We start from the raw sequence: 13,670 nt of genomic DNA on the forward strand, positions 1-13,670 counted from the left end.
CAAGATTACCACTTTAATCAACATTTTAGAGAAAATAACCTTACCTTTTTCGCACCCCCTGAGCAGCCAACTTTGCAATCTCCTGGATAGTTCTGTAGATGTAGATAATAGGTTGATCTGGAAACCATCTCTCTGCAGTGATCACACCATTTATACCTGGCATGATCACCATTATCTTTTCGGGGCATAGGCATGTTTTGTTGCTTAACAAAAAAAAAAACATTAGTCTTGCTAACATGGTTTGTTTTACATTTTAAAATATTGATTAAAACATCCACCATACAAATTTAAGTATTAAAACTGTCCACATAACTTACCTAACTTATCCTATGTTCTCCAGCACAGTCCACAAAAACTAACGTTACTGGTCTGGATTTGAAAAAATAAAAAATTAAAAAAAGAAGAATCTCCTTGCCTGCACCTTGCCAGGCTTCTTCAGCCAATCAATCAGCGCTGTTCAAATTTTAAATAAAAATACACGGGTCATATCTATATGGTAACCACGCCCTGAAGGTCTTGCGAGAGTTGAGCGTAGTACGTCTATAAACGTTAATTTTCAGGCGCGCAAATTCTTTTCTTGGCGGTCAGAGTAGTGAGTGAGAAGCAAATTTTTGCAGTCGGTCGGTAGGTTATTCAGTGAGTTTTTGGCTAGTTCAGAGGTTCAGGATGCCATTTAGGCGAAGTCGAGTTGTGTCTTTGGACTTGGAGGAGAACGAGGCGGCGACAACAACCGCTCTGGGTGGCGGGTCATCTGGACGCTACTCCGTAAAACGGCGCCTAGACACTGTGACAGGGACAGGGAGTTACCGTGTGGACAGTGGAAGCGGGATCCCAAGTGGTATAACACAGGACGACATTTGGACGTAAGTAACATTAGCTAGCTAGCTGCTAACTGGTTTATTAAATCATTTAACAGTTCATGTTCGTTAGCAGTTGATATCAAGCCGAGTGATTTAACCCTCACACACAGGGTTCAAGTTGGTCCTTGGCCATGCTTAAAGTTAAATATCGGGATGTAAAAAATAAAATGTTAAGAAGTTGATGATGATGAACATCAGTTACATTACAGTGGAGTGGCTCGATTGTGAGGCTGCTACTGTTGCTTGCAAGTCAAGGAGTATTGCTAGCAGTTGTGTTATTGCTACAGTGTGAGCGGGAGTATCACAGCTAACAGATCAGGTCTGGAAAAAAAAGTCAGGTCTGTGTGGTGCTCTCACTCTATCCATGAACAAATGTTGATGTTTATCATTTGATCTAAGATGTGAATGCTTGTAGCAACTCATACTGTAGTAACGACTCATAATGTAATAACCCCCAGCCTGACGGGCCTAAACTTGCAGGTGTCGTGCCAAGGTATTGTAATGAATCACTCAGGAGCAGGAGACCAGAGTAGCATTTGGGAAAAAGGCCCGTTTATTTGTGCACTCCAAAAACTCCAGTAACACTCCAGGGGGTAACACGTAAAACTCTCTGTCCCAAATTCTGACTCTTCTAGCATAGCACACACACTTCATACACACATACTCACTTACAGTACCCAGCAGGGCAGCCCTCCCCTCTCTGCTCCACCAATCTCCAGCCTACACACTGACTGAAAGCTGACTCCATTCATACCACACTCACCACTGCCCCAGGATTGCTACAGAATTTATCACCGATAGGAAATGTGTCCCCTGGCCGCGGGAGCGTGCATGATTCAGCTGAATGATTCAGCCAAAATGGCTGCCACATTACTGCGCTTGATTTCACCTAAGTAAATGCGAACTACCAACATTTGCATTGTTTAATTAATCAATTTAGTGTTGTGATTTTATCAACGAGGTTTTGCAAAGTAACACATGCCTCATCCATTAAAATTAATGCTTTTATTCTTCTGTACGTGTTAACCTGGTATCACAAACTGCACTGAACTGAAAAACACAGCAATCTTGACTTTTTCTTCCTATAATTTGACATATAATGCGCTGTAATTCAGGCTTTTGTAAATAATTTATTGAATTAAATAAACATTGACATTCAAAATCAAGAACAATGTAATTGTTTGCTGGCCTCAATAAGATCTACTATTATTGTTTATGACTGAGTATGTTCTGTTTAGTATACACAAAATAAATCACTTGATGATTTGGCTTCATATTGATATGAGCCATTGCATTATGAGCAACAGCAGTAAGGCTCATAATGTATTAAGTTAACATTATGCGCAAAGCCTTTATTATTATGCTCATGGTTTTATTACATTAGGAGCTGCTTATTACATTATGAACATTTATTACATTTAAGTTATTACATTATGGGCCGTTATTACATCATGAGTTGCTACAATGCAATACAAATAGTTCTGTAATGCCTGGATTTAATTGTATTACTGTACATTTGTTTTAATATCAACAAATAAACTGTATTTCGAGGTTTATCCGGCATCCACAAAACAATGTCGAAGGTGGTGGAGAAAGTCAGTGATTTGACAGAGACAATTAGTACAATAAAGGAGGACATCAGTGAACTAAAAGCAGCAGCAGCAGCAGCAGCAGCAACAACACACAAGGCCATTCCCAGGCAGATTCCCAAGGCCTTATCAGTAAGTTGTCATTTTTGATGTGCTTGACAGACATGCAGATTGATCCCTTTACAGGTTTCCCAATTCCTAGAAAAGTTATGAATTTAGAAAAGCTTTTCCAGGCCTGGAAATGGTTTGGAATTAACAAATGTTTTGGAAAAGTTGTGAATATGTAATATTTTGGCTATTGTTTTGCTTTCTTCTCTACAACTTGTCTCCTCTCCTCTTCCTTTGCTCCTCTTCCTCCAGTAAGAGCCTCATCATTGCACCATATGATCACTATGTAGGCTACTGGAAATGTGGTAACATATTATAGAAACATTTTGAAAATGCATTGGTAAAAATGTGTGATAGTCCTGCCTTTACAATGTCGTTTCTTCTGCATTTATTTGTTTATTTTTCTTTACCTATACATTTATCATCCATCAGTGTTTCCTAGGATTTTTTTCGTCAGCGGTGCTGGAGTGTGTACACCAAACCTACAATGCCAATACCTATATATGTATTTGCACACACCAGGAGTGGGCACCAGACGGGCCTCAACAACTGGGGCTCTCCCCCATTAAATGTTAATATTATGCATTTTCAGAGAATTTTGGACAATTATCTTTACATTATTATAAAAACAACAACACAGGTTATATTTTTTCACAGTACACTCAGACATTAGCAAGTAGAAAAGTGAAACAAACATGCTCAAGTGCCTTGTTCTGAATTAATCCTAATTCAAAAATATTATACAAAATTAGAATTAATATTTTAATAAGGAAATGCCGTTTGCAGAAAAGCATCAGTAATCTTTAAAACAACAAATTCACTATATACTAGGATTTTATCACATTGCAATTGCAATATGGCCTAATGAGATTTTCAAATCACAGGAAGGCGCAATAGAAATGTGTGTCAAGATCCATTTTAAATGAAATTCGATATTCTTAAAAATGGTGCAGCCTTAAAGAGGACATGAAACACTGGTCATTATGAGTGTGGTTCGTTTGCATTTCACCTTGGGTAAGATATGGCTCTGAAATATAACATGAATTTCACCTAGTTTTGCCATTACTATCCAGCTGCAGCCCCGGAGCAGAAGCCCCTGACGTGACACAAGCCCCCGGCTTGCCAGAAGTGCCCCTGGCATGACAGAAGTGACTTTTCTCTTTTCTTTTTTAGTAAAATTGCTTAACATAGCATCTATGAATTGATGAATTGTCCATTAATTTTACCTTTATTTAATCATACAAGTCAACTTTGTTTTTTGTTGTTTTTTAGTAAAACAAAATTGTTTAGATAGCACACATACATTTGGCTGACGTCGGCCCGATGTATCAAGTTTAGATCGTTGTAGCAGGGAGAGCATTTGCTCATTGCCAAGACGTCGCTGAGACGTCGGCCTTTAATCGAAAATGACCACCTTATGACGTTCAAACCATCAATAAAAGAAGCTTCGCTCAGTGGGCGCTCCTTCTATATTAATATTCATATGCTTGGTTAACTACGACCTTTATTCATTTAGGTCGGACCTTTGAAAATACAAATATTTCACCATTCACTGTGAGAAATCAATGCTAACATTCAAAAATAGCTGACTGTTACCATATTTTGTGAGTAAGTGTGCACGATGAAGAGACAAAAATCAGTTTGACAAACTTTATTTTTAAATTTCCACAAACAATATCTGATGGCCAGTCTGCTTCTCCGGGCAGCCTGCAAGACACAGAAAAGATTATGAGCACGTAACTTCAAGAAACAAATCCCAACTTCACCACTGTATTTTTTTTAGCATTTCAGCTGTCTTTTAGCCAGATTGAAGGCTTTAGGTCCGTCACTCTGCTTAATTTAGTGTTGAAACGGTTAAATAACGGGATCCGTTAACTCCGTTAACTGTTAACAGCAACTCAACAATCAGTCCTTCATCTCGGAAAAACAGTGGTACTGCGCTATTACTGTCTTGGTTTGTACGGTGTGTACAATTAACACCAGGACGACGACGTGCTTTTAACTTGTTTATTGTAAACCGGACTGCAGGTTACATGTTACAGCCTAGCAGATCGTAAACACACTGAGCTCTGATCTGATGACGTTCTTGTCTGCACGTTGTATTAACCAATCACAATGAAACATTCAGATATCCAATAGGTGGCAGTAGAGTATTATGTTACCTCTTACAACTAGGATATTCCATGAGAATATTACAATTACCTGTAGCCATCGAGTCAGTTTGCTTTGCAAGGGAGGAGATCTCGACTGATAAATTGCCCATAAAATCACATTAACAACATACTGAAGGCATCCTTAAACTTCACTATTTGACCTCCGCGCTCCTCTCACACACTTGAGCATCCATCCAGGCCGCCGAGGTCAGGCCGGAGGGCTGCAGAGGTCAGGCCCGGGCGGGACCATAGGTGAGTGGATCCCAAGTCTCAAGCCCTGCCCGGGACCACAGGTGGCAGCTCTGGGCACTTCCACTTTAATCCAAAACGAGTGCTCACGATAGCCAGATGAGGAGATAACGTCAACTAGGGAAAATAAAATGAAAACACCACAGTTGTAGCCTGTTAGGTAACATGAGCTAAACTAGCTAAAAGCTAAAGAAAGATAATGTTAGCTTGTGGGGACCTGTGCTAAGCTATATACACCCAGTCGTGCCTTGCCACTCACCAGGGACCTCTTCTAACGGTCACAGAATAAACAACAAAGCTATTTTCTGCCAATTTATTCCAGTTAGCTTACCTGAAACCTGCGATGAGATGCTGTGTCCTGCGAGCTCAGTTCCAAACAAAGACCGCGACAATACTATCCAGCAAAATATGTCACTTCTGTCATGCCAGGGGCACTTCTGGTAAGCCAGAGGCTTGTGTCACATCAGGGGCTTCTGCTCCAGGGCTGCAGCTGGATGCTACTCGAGTTTGCTGGAAAACTGAAAAGTATTCCCCCTTTCGCCACTAGGCCACTGCCATCTTTTATCCAAGCAGCTGGTGACGTCAGCGGATTTGTTGGGGGTCCCCCCTCTAACGTCACCAGCTGCTTGGATAAAAGATGGCAGCCTCCTAGTGGCGAAAGGGGGAAATACTTTTTAGTTTTCCAGCAAACCTAGGTGAAATTCATGTTATATTTCAGAGCCATATCTTACCCAAGATGAAATGCAAACAAACCACACTCATATTGACCAGTGTTTCATGTCTTCTTTAAGGCTCTTGTATAAAACTGGTGGTGCACTGCAGCTGTCCACTGCCCGTCAGGGATTGGTTAAATGCTGAGACCAAATTTCACTATAATGTACTGTATATGGTAGTAAAATTCTTTTCTTTTCCTACACACGCAACAATAATACAATAATATTTCAGTGGAAATGAATGTAATATTTCTGAGATCATAACACCAAATGAAGTTTAGAAAGAATGACGATCAGGCAGCTATAAGTTTGCATGAATTTGACAGATTTTAAGAGGGAGGCAAATGAAGGCAAACAGACAATGAATATACAGACTAGGGTTAACATTGAAAACTGATTAAATAAGCAATACAATTGTCCTTCCTTAGGTTCAGTGTATGTACTTGAGGTTTCAAGTTTACGAGTGTAGTTGTTATTAACTTCATTGTCACCATCTCCACCATGACCTCTGCTGTTTGTTTTGTGTGTTTACAAAAAGTTGTGCACAATTGTAAACTCTTGTTATATTGATGTCACTTTTTCTTCTTCTTGCTACCCCCTGCTCCTGTTTAGCGGGAGATCAAAAGAATCCACGCTGGTCTGGGGGAGGAGAATAAATACAGGGGCAATGAGAAGTAAGGAATACTGTTTGAATGTGTCACAATAGCCTGTAACAAATGTAGAATGGCATTTCCAATGATGTTGCAAAATAACACGCATTTCATTTTTAGAAAGTCTTTAGAATTGTGTTTTTGAATACACATCCATTTACTCCAATTGTATAAATAGTAGGGGTGTCGCAATCTCGATTTTACATTGAAATCGATCGAAATGATGTCACAGTCTCGAGTGTCGAAATCAAAGAGAGGATCGACGATTTAGTGCCGCCACCATTTTACATCAGGAAGGTTTGCAAAGAGGGGAAAAAACACATGACGACACAGCATATTGTAGCCGGCGCCGCAAGTTATCTGACTTACAGCTTACGACACGATGACAGATAAAGGAGACACATTACTACATTATACTGCAGCTGCTATCCTCTACTGTGTTTCTACTGTCTTCCACATGGATGTATCGGTCTGTGAGAGAAAGCATGATCCACCCGGTGAGCCACCAAGATTGTTTAATAGTATAAGATGTTTCACTCAACTTCATCTTCAGTTTGGCCGAACTGTTGTTGTTACAGGTCTCAGCATGAGTTACCTGTTTGCGGAAGATATATCCTGTTTTATACAGGCAAAGTAGAGACAGAAGTCATTAGTTGCGTTCGTCCAAGCAGGCTGTTCTCTGTCTGAAGCAGCGGAGCCTTTCTCTACAGTCTATAAGCCTGGCACATCCTAAAACAACCAACAACCAGCACTCATTTAAGGCGGTGGTGAAGTTAGAGAATTGTACTTACCAAAACCCATAAAGAAAACACAATTAAATCTGTCATTTTCCAGTGAAAAACACATAAAATGATTAAACAAATTAAAAATTGTGAGCATACACATTTGTAGATGTCACATTGTATTGAGTCTCAAACTTAATAAGAAAAAAAAATCGACAATCAAATCAAATCGTGACCCTAAAATCGAAGATTTCAAGATTTTCATCTTAGGAACATGAAAAAAAGTTTCAATCATGCCAGGATTAGTGATTGCTGCAAAGTTTTCACTCCTTGTGATGCACTCTCTGCGGCGGTTTTCCTCCTGATGATATATCTCCCCAACGATGGTAGCACCGAATCCCATTCTGTGCAGCAAAATGGGAGCGGAGGATTCAGCCTCTCTTCTCGCCCGATCAGCATCCTACACATGGGAGTTCCTCATCTGTGTACTCTGGCTCAAACAGGTATGGCTCTGGGTCTGTGTCCGCTACAAGAAACTCTTCAAAATCGCGTTCAGAGTCGTCTATTGCAGCTACTATAGTCCGGAGATATCGCTAGGCTAAAGAAACAGCTGAGTTTTGCTTATAAGGTACGTCTGTGCCTGCTCAGCGGTGTATCCCTCCGCGGATCACAGCGCAGGACGTACTGACCCCAATGCTAACCGCTGAGACCCAGCCACTGGACATACGGACACAAAAAAGATATCGATCATGCTGTCTCAATATGAAAATGATAGAGAAAGGGCATAACTCCCAAATTGTCTGAGTATTCTTTTATGTGAAGATACACAGTGAAGGCATAACATAATCCTAACACAGCAAAGCTGTTACCTGCAGCCTTCGCTTGCAAAGCTAACACTACTAACGTTAGGTCAGTCCAAGTAATTAGTGGAAACATGCTAACATGCTAACAATACACACAAATTAGTAGTAAAGTAAGACCTGTTCATAAATGTTCTGGTGTAGCTCTGAATTTCTTATAAACTGAGGTCAACTGCCTGCTGTATATTTGTGTTCATGGTCACAGTCACAGATAATTTTACATGATGCTCCTTCATTATCCGCCATGACATCAAAAGTACAACTTAGTCCTCATAGATACATCTCTGGTAAAACTGTTAGGTGTTATGTGTTCAACAATGCTCGTTGCGTACTGCTTACTCAAAGAACACCGTAAACACGGCTCCTTCTTCTTCTGTGGTTTAATTGCTGCGGGCCGCTGCGGGCAAGCCGAATCACTTCCGCCTCGGGTGCTGTATTCTGGTTTGCTGACTTCCGATGTGCGTCTGACCCGAGCGAGGCTACGCTAAATAGCCATATAGAGAAAGGCTTTTTTGTCGCTGTTGGGTTCAAATAAATATGCGGATCTTCAAGGGGGGGTGATACGAACTAGAGACAGTTTTATTAATGGTAAAACGTTCCGCTGCTGGACAAAACAGCTGCTTTAAGTATTGAACATTTATTAATCAATTTATTTATATGTATTTCTCCTCCACACACATTCCTTTCCACATACAGCTGGACAGCCTCCTTAGTGTAATAATTGTTGTCAGCTCATTATCATTAATGTTGTGACTAACCATTATGACGGGTATTATTTAAAATATGTCGATGTACACAGCAGAAAAAACATGCATCTCTGTTTGTCTGGTGCAACACTTCCCTGTTTGTTGCTGCATCTCTGCCCTGCACTATGTGCTGCTGTGGCTTACTGAGCTGCTGTCTACTGCAGCTAATATACTTAGTGGGTATTTGTACCATACAACCCCACTTCAAAAAAACTGAACTATCCCTTTAAAACAAATTGCTTTTTATGTTGACAGGAGCCTGCAACTGTTACTATGAACATGTGAAGCGGAAGTTCAAGCTTCTAGTTGAGAACAAGATGGAGGAGGATCGCAGGGCCAAAGCTCTCAACAACAGGAGACACAGGGTGAGTTGAATCCAAACAATAGCTGCTCAGTCAGTCAAAACTAGAACAGTCAGGGATGTGCCTTCCAGATCCCTTTCCTAGCAGCCAGTTAAAGGTGGAGGATTTTCCAGTTGTTGTTTGTAAACACAGCTGTGGTCAAGCTACAGTCAGGTCCATAATTATTTGGACAATGATACAGTTGTCATCATTTTGGCTCTGTACACCACCACAATGGGTTTTAAATGAAACAATGAATACCTGCTTGAAGTGCAGACTCTCAGCTTTCATTTAAGGCTTTTTTCAAAAATGTAGTATGAACCGTGTAGGAATGACAAGCATTTCTTCACACAGTCCCCCAACTTTAAGGGCTCATAAGTATTTGGACAAACTAACATAATCATCAATTAAACAGTCAGTTTTAATACTTGGTTGCAAATCCTTTACAGTCAATGACTGCCTGAAGTGTTGGACACATAGGCATCATCAGATACTGGGTTTCTTACCTGGTGATGCTCTGCCAGCCCTTTACTGCAGCCGTCTGCACTTCCTGCTTGTGTTTTGGGTGTTTTGCCCTCAGTTTTGGCTTCAGCAAGAGAAACGCATGCTCAATTGGATTCAGGTCAGATGATATGACTTGACCATTGCAGAACATTCCACTTCTTTGCCTTAAAAATGTCTTTGGTTGCTTTTGCAATATGCTTCAGGTCATTGTCCAACTGCACTGTGAAGCATTGTCTAATGAGTTTTGAAGCATTTGGTTGAATCTGAGCAGATAATGTAGCCCCAAACACTTCAGCTTTCATCCTGCTGCTCTTGTCAGCAGTCACATCATCAATAAATACAAGAGAACCAGTTCCACTGGCAGCCATACATGGCCATGACATAACAGTACCTCCACCATGCTTCACTGATGAGGTGGTGGGCTTTGGATCATGAGCAGTTCCTTCCCTTCTTCCTTCTCTTGTCTTCCCATCATTCTGGTAGTTGATCTTTGTTTTATCTGTCCATAGTATGCTGTTCCACAACTGTACAGGCTTTTTAGATGGTTTTTGACAAACTCTAATCTGGCCTTCCATTTTTAAGGCTAACTAATGGTTTGCATCTTGTGATAAACCCTCTGTATTTATTCTAGTGAAGTCTTGTCTTGCTTACAAGAGCAGCAGGATGAAAGCTGAAGTGTTTGGGGCTTCATTATCTGCTCAGATTCAACCAAATGCTTCAAAACTCATTGGATGATGCTTCACAGTGCAGATGGACATTGACCTGAAGCATATTGCAAAAGCAACCAAAGACATTTTAAGACAAAGAAGTGGAATGTTCTGCAATGGTCAAGTCATATCATCTGACCTGAATCCAATTGAGCATGCATTTCTCTTGCTGAAGCCAAAACTAAGGGCAAAACACCCAAAACACAAGCAGGAAGTGCAGACGGCTGCAGTAAAGGGCTGGCAGAGCATCACCAGGTAAGAAACCCAGTATCTGATGATGCCTATGTGTCCAACACTTCAGGCAGTCATTGACTGTAAAGGATTTGCAACCAAGTATTAAAACTGACTGTTTAACTGATGATTATGTTAGTTTGTCCAAATACTTATGAGCCCTTAAAGTTGGGGGACTGTGTGAAGAAATGCTTGTCATTCCTACACGGTCCATACTACATTTTTGAAAAAAGCCTTAAATGAAAGCTGAGGGTCTGCACTTTAAGCAGGTATTCATTGTTTCATTTAAAACCCATTGTGGTGGTGTACAGAGCCAAAATGATGACAACTGTATCATTGTCCAAATAATTATGGACCTGACTGTAGCTAGAGACTGAAGAGAGAGAGCAGCGCTGGCGAGACAAAACTAAAAGTGAAGCTGGGTAATCAGAGAGAAGCATGTATCTGCAGTCTGGTGGTGTGCAGACACACTATTGGAATCAGAGGAATAACACCTTCTTGTTAATTTTTCACCATAGTTACGCTGATAAGCACAAATAAGCACACCAACACCTCCAAACAATCGTGCAGGAAGGTGCTGCATTGCCAGCATCGTTTGAATGCAGTCATCAGGTTTCACTACTTCCAGTCCAGTCCTGTGCTCTGTCATTGGCTGGGGGAATCACAAGAAACCCGCCCATAAGCGCCCCCTGTGCACAACAAAACAGACACTAAAACATCAAAATACAGGCAGAAGGAAGGGGGGCTGCAGACAGAGTCACCACCACACATGAGTATAAGCCCATAGGTGATGATTTAGCAGGATTTCTTTTTTATAAGTCTATATTTTATTTTTAGGAAAATCATACTGACTCCACCTTTAAACCATATGTAGTCGATATCAGCTTCTAATTCCTGTGGTCAATGAAAAGATAAAGTTTTTGCATTTGTGGTGCCACCTAGTGGCTTATCGCTTCCCTCTACCAGTTTTTACCAACCACTAACAATCACAAAGAAGCAAGTGCAATAATTGTTTTCTGTTTCAGCTTCTTAATGCACGAAGGGCTGTGGCAGAGAAACTGCTGTCCAAGGAGGATTACAGCTTTATGAAAGATGCACCTGCCTGCTTGATGAGCGATGAGGAAACTGATCCAGATGAAAGGCAGACATGGAGGGTCAGCCAGCCGGAGTGGAGGGCCTCAAGACTCCATGACATTTTAAAGACATGTCAGGAGAAGCTTGAGGAGCAGCAGAGCAGCTCCAGCAGGATGGTCCACTGGAGGGTGGCCAGTGGTGTGGCCAATTGACGGGAGCCTCCCAGGGGGGTTAAGGGCATATATTTGAAATAAGGGGGTGTCAATTTTGTCTGAAAATATGTTATAATAAAACACTGTGTTGTTGAAAACTTGTTTTACGCCTACTACTATTTGTGACTTATGAAATAATAACAATGTTCTGTTTTAGAATATTCTTTGAGCAAGCAAAGACAGTGTGTGTATATTCTTTTTTTTTTTTTTACAAGGATACCTTAAAATATTGTTATTAAATCATTACTAGTGAACAAAGTATCTATGGCCCATTAGCTAGTGTTGTACAGTAACTAAAATGTAGGATGAAATATTGTAGCACATATTTATGTTTTAGATTTCAAAAAGACTAGAAATCTGAAAGATTTTCCTCATCCTGTTGACGGTAAGAGATATTTTTACAGTCTTTACAGACAGTGTAAAATAAGCAATATGATGTAGCCTAAACATGAATATCACATTTTTAATGGATGTTTCAATGTTTTCAGGATATCAAAAATCAAATATTCTGAAGAATCTGAAGCAATCTAAATATATATTAGGTCTTATAGCTGTGTTTGAGGGCAGATAGGTACTATCTGAGGACAGGAGGTCATGAATTTTGCTTCTAATACTTAGAATTTTGTCATTAAAAAAGCTCATAAAATCATCACTGCTAAGGGCTAAAGGAATACAAGGCTCAGTCAGTATGATTGGGTATGAAAGGGGCGTCCTCGAAAGGCTCAGACGTTCACAAGCAAGGACAGTGCAAGGTTCACCATATTGTGAAAAGTTGCATCAGCAAATAGTCCATCAGTCCAAGACCGATGTTTCTCAAGGCATAATTGCAAGGAATTGAGGGATTTCACCATCTAATCCAAAATATGATCAAAAGATTCAGAGAATCCAGAGATGTCTCTGCATGTAAGGGGCAAGGCTGAAAACCAACATTCAATGCCCATGGCCTTCAATCTGTTGGACGACACTGCATTACAAACCAACCTAACTGTATATAAGATATTACTACGTGGGCTCAGGAACACTTTGGAAAACCATTGTCAGTAAATACAGTTTGTTTGCAAGTTTAGACTCTTCCATGCAAAGCTGAACAAAATGGTTTGGTTAGTATGTTTGAACTGATTGAATGTTAGGACTTGCCTGTGAAGGATATTTTCTTTTGTTACGTTTGATTTTTAACTGCGTCCTTAATGCACTTTCTTATTTTGAACTGTGCTTGCCTTGTCACTCTGATTATTGTTTGATTCTGTGTGTTTATTTTGTGTGGTAGTTTGAATTCAAGAGAAGTGGGTTCATGACAATGTGTAGGGAGCACTGATTCATATATCCATGTGGAGTTTTGACCTTAAAAAATCTCAAATATCATCTACAATATCAAACATATAAAAAATGCCACATAAAACGGTGGTTGGCAACCTAAGAACCCATAGACAACCTCTACAGGAAATGGCAGCCCAGCAGAAGGAGAAATTGTAGATGAAGTGGTGTCGGAGTAAATGTTGTAGTTGGTGGATCTTTCCACAGTAGATGGAGGATCTCTTACAAGGGACAAAAGATTAACTCAAACCTTGGAAGGATTACAACATTCAGTCCCGAAACTAGAAATAATGGTGTGGGGAGGTGAAAGCTGGAATCCGATGTCAACTCAATTTCTGATGTAAGTCACACATGCAATCAATGATAAGCAGGAACATACCTGGTGGGTGTCTGAATGCAAATTTCTGTCAGCCTTCCTATCAGAGGACTGCACTGATAGATTAGAAGAGAGAGTAAGGACACAAGTTCAAGGTGACAATGAGAACATACAGGATTTTGCTTAGAGATACCGATAGCTTTGTTGCCACTGAAAACCAGATATCACAGAAGCCAAAGTGATTTAACTCCCTTTAAAAATCATTCAACTACAGTTAGCATGTCAATTGAGAAGCAGCAGGGTGACCAAAATAGATGTGCT

General features: G+C 40.4%; 1 protein-coding gene across 1 annotated transcript in view; it reads left to right on the forward strand.

Moving 5' to 3' along the window:
- Positions 1-13,670, forward strand: part of LOC117271561 (voltage-gated inwardly rectifying potassium channel KCNH6-like) — a 414,055-nt gene that overhangs the window by 292,515 nt on the left and 107,870 nt on the right. The gene's annotated exons all lie outside the window — the stretch shown is intronic.

This window comes from Epinephelus lanceolatus, chromosome 12 (assembly GCF_041903045.1).
Source record: "Epinephelus lanceolatus isolate andai-2023 chromosome 12, ASM4190304v1, whole genome shotgun sequence".
In the NCBI taxonomy this organism is placed as follows: domain Eukaryota; kingdom Metazoa; phylum Chordata; class Actinopteri; order Perciformes; family Serranidae; genus Epinephelus; species Epinephelus lanceolatus.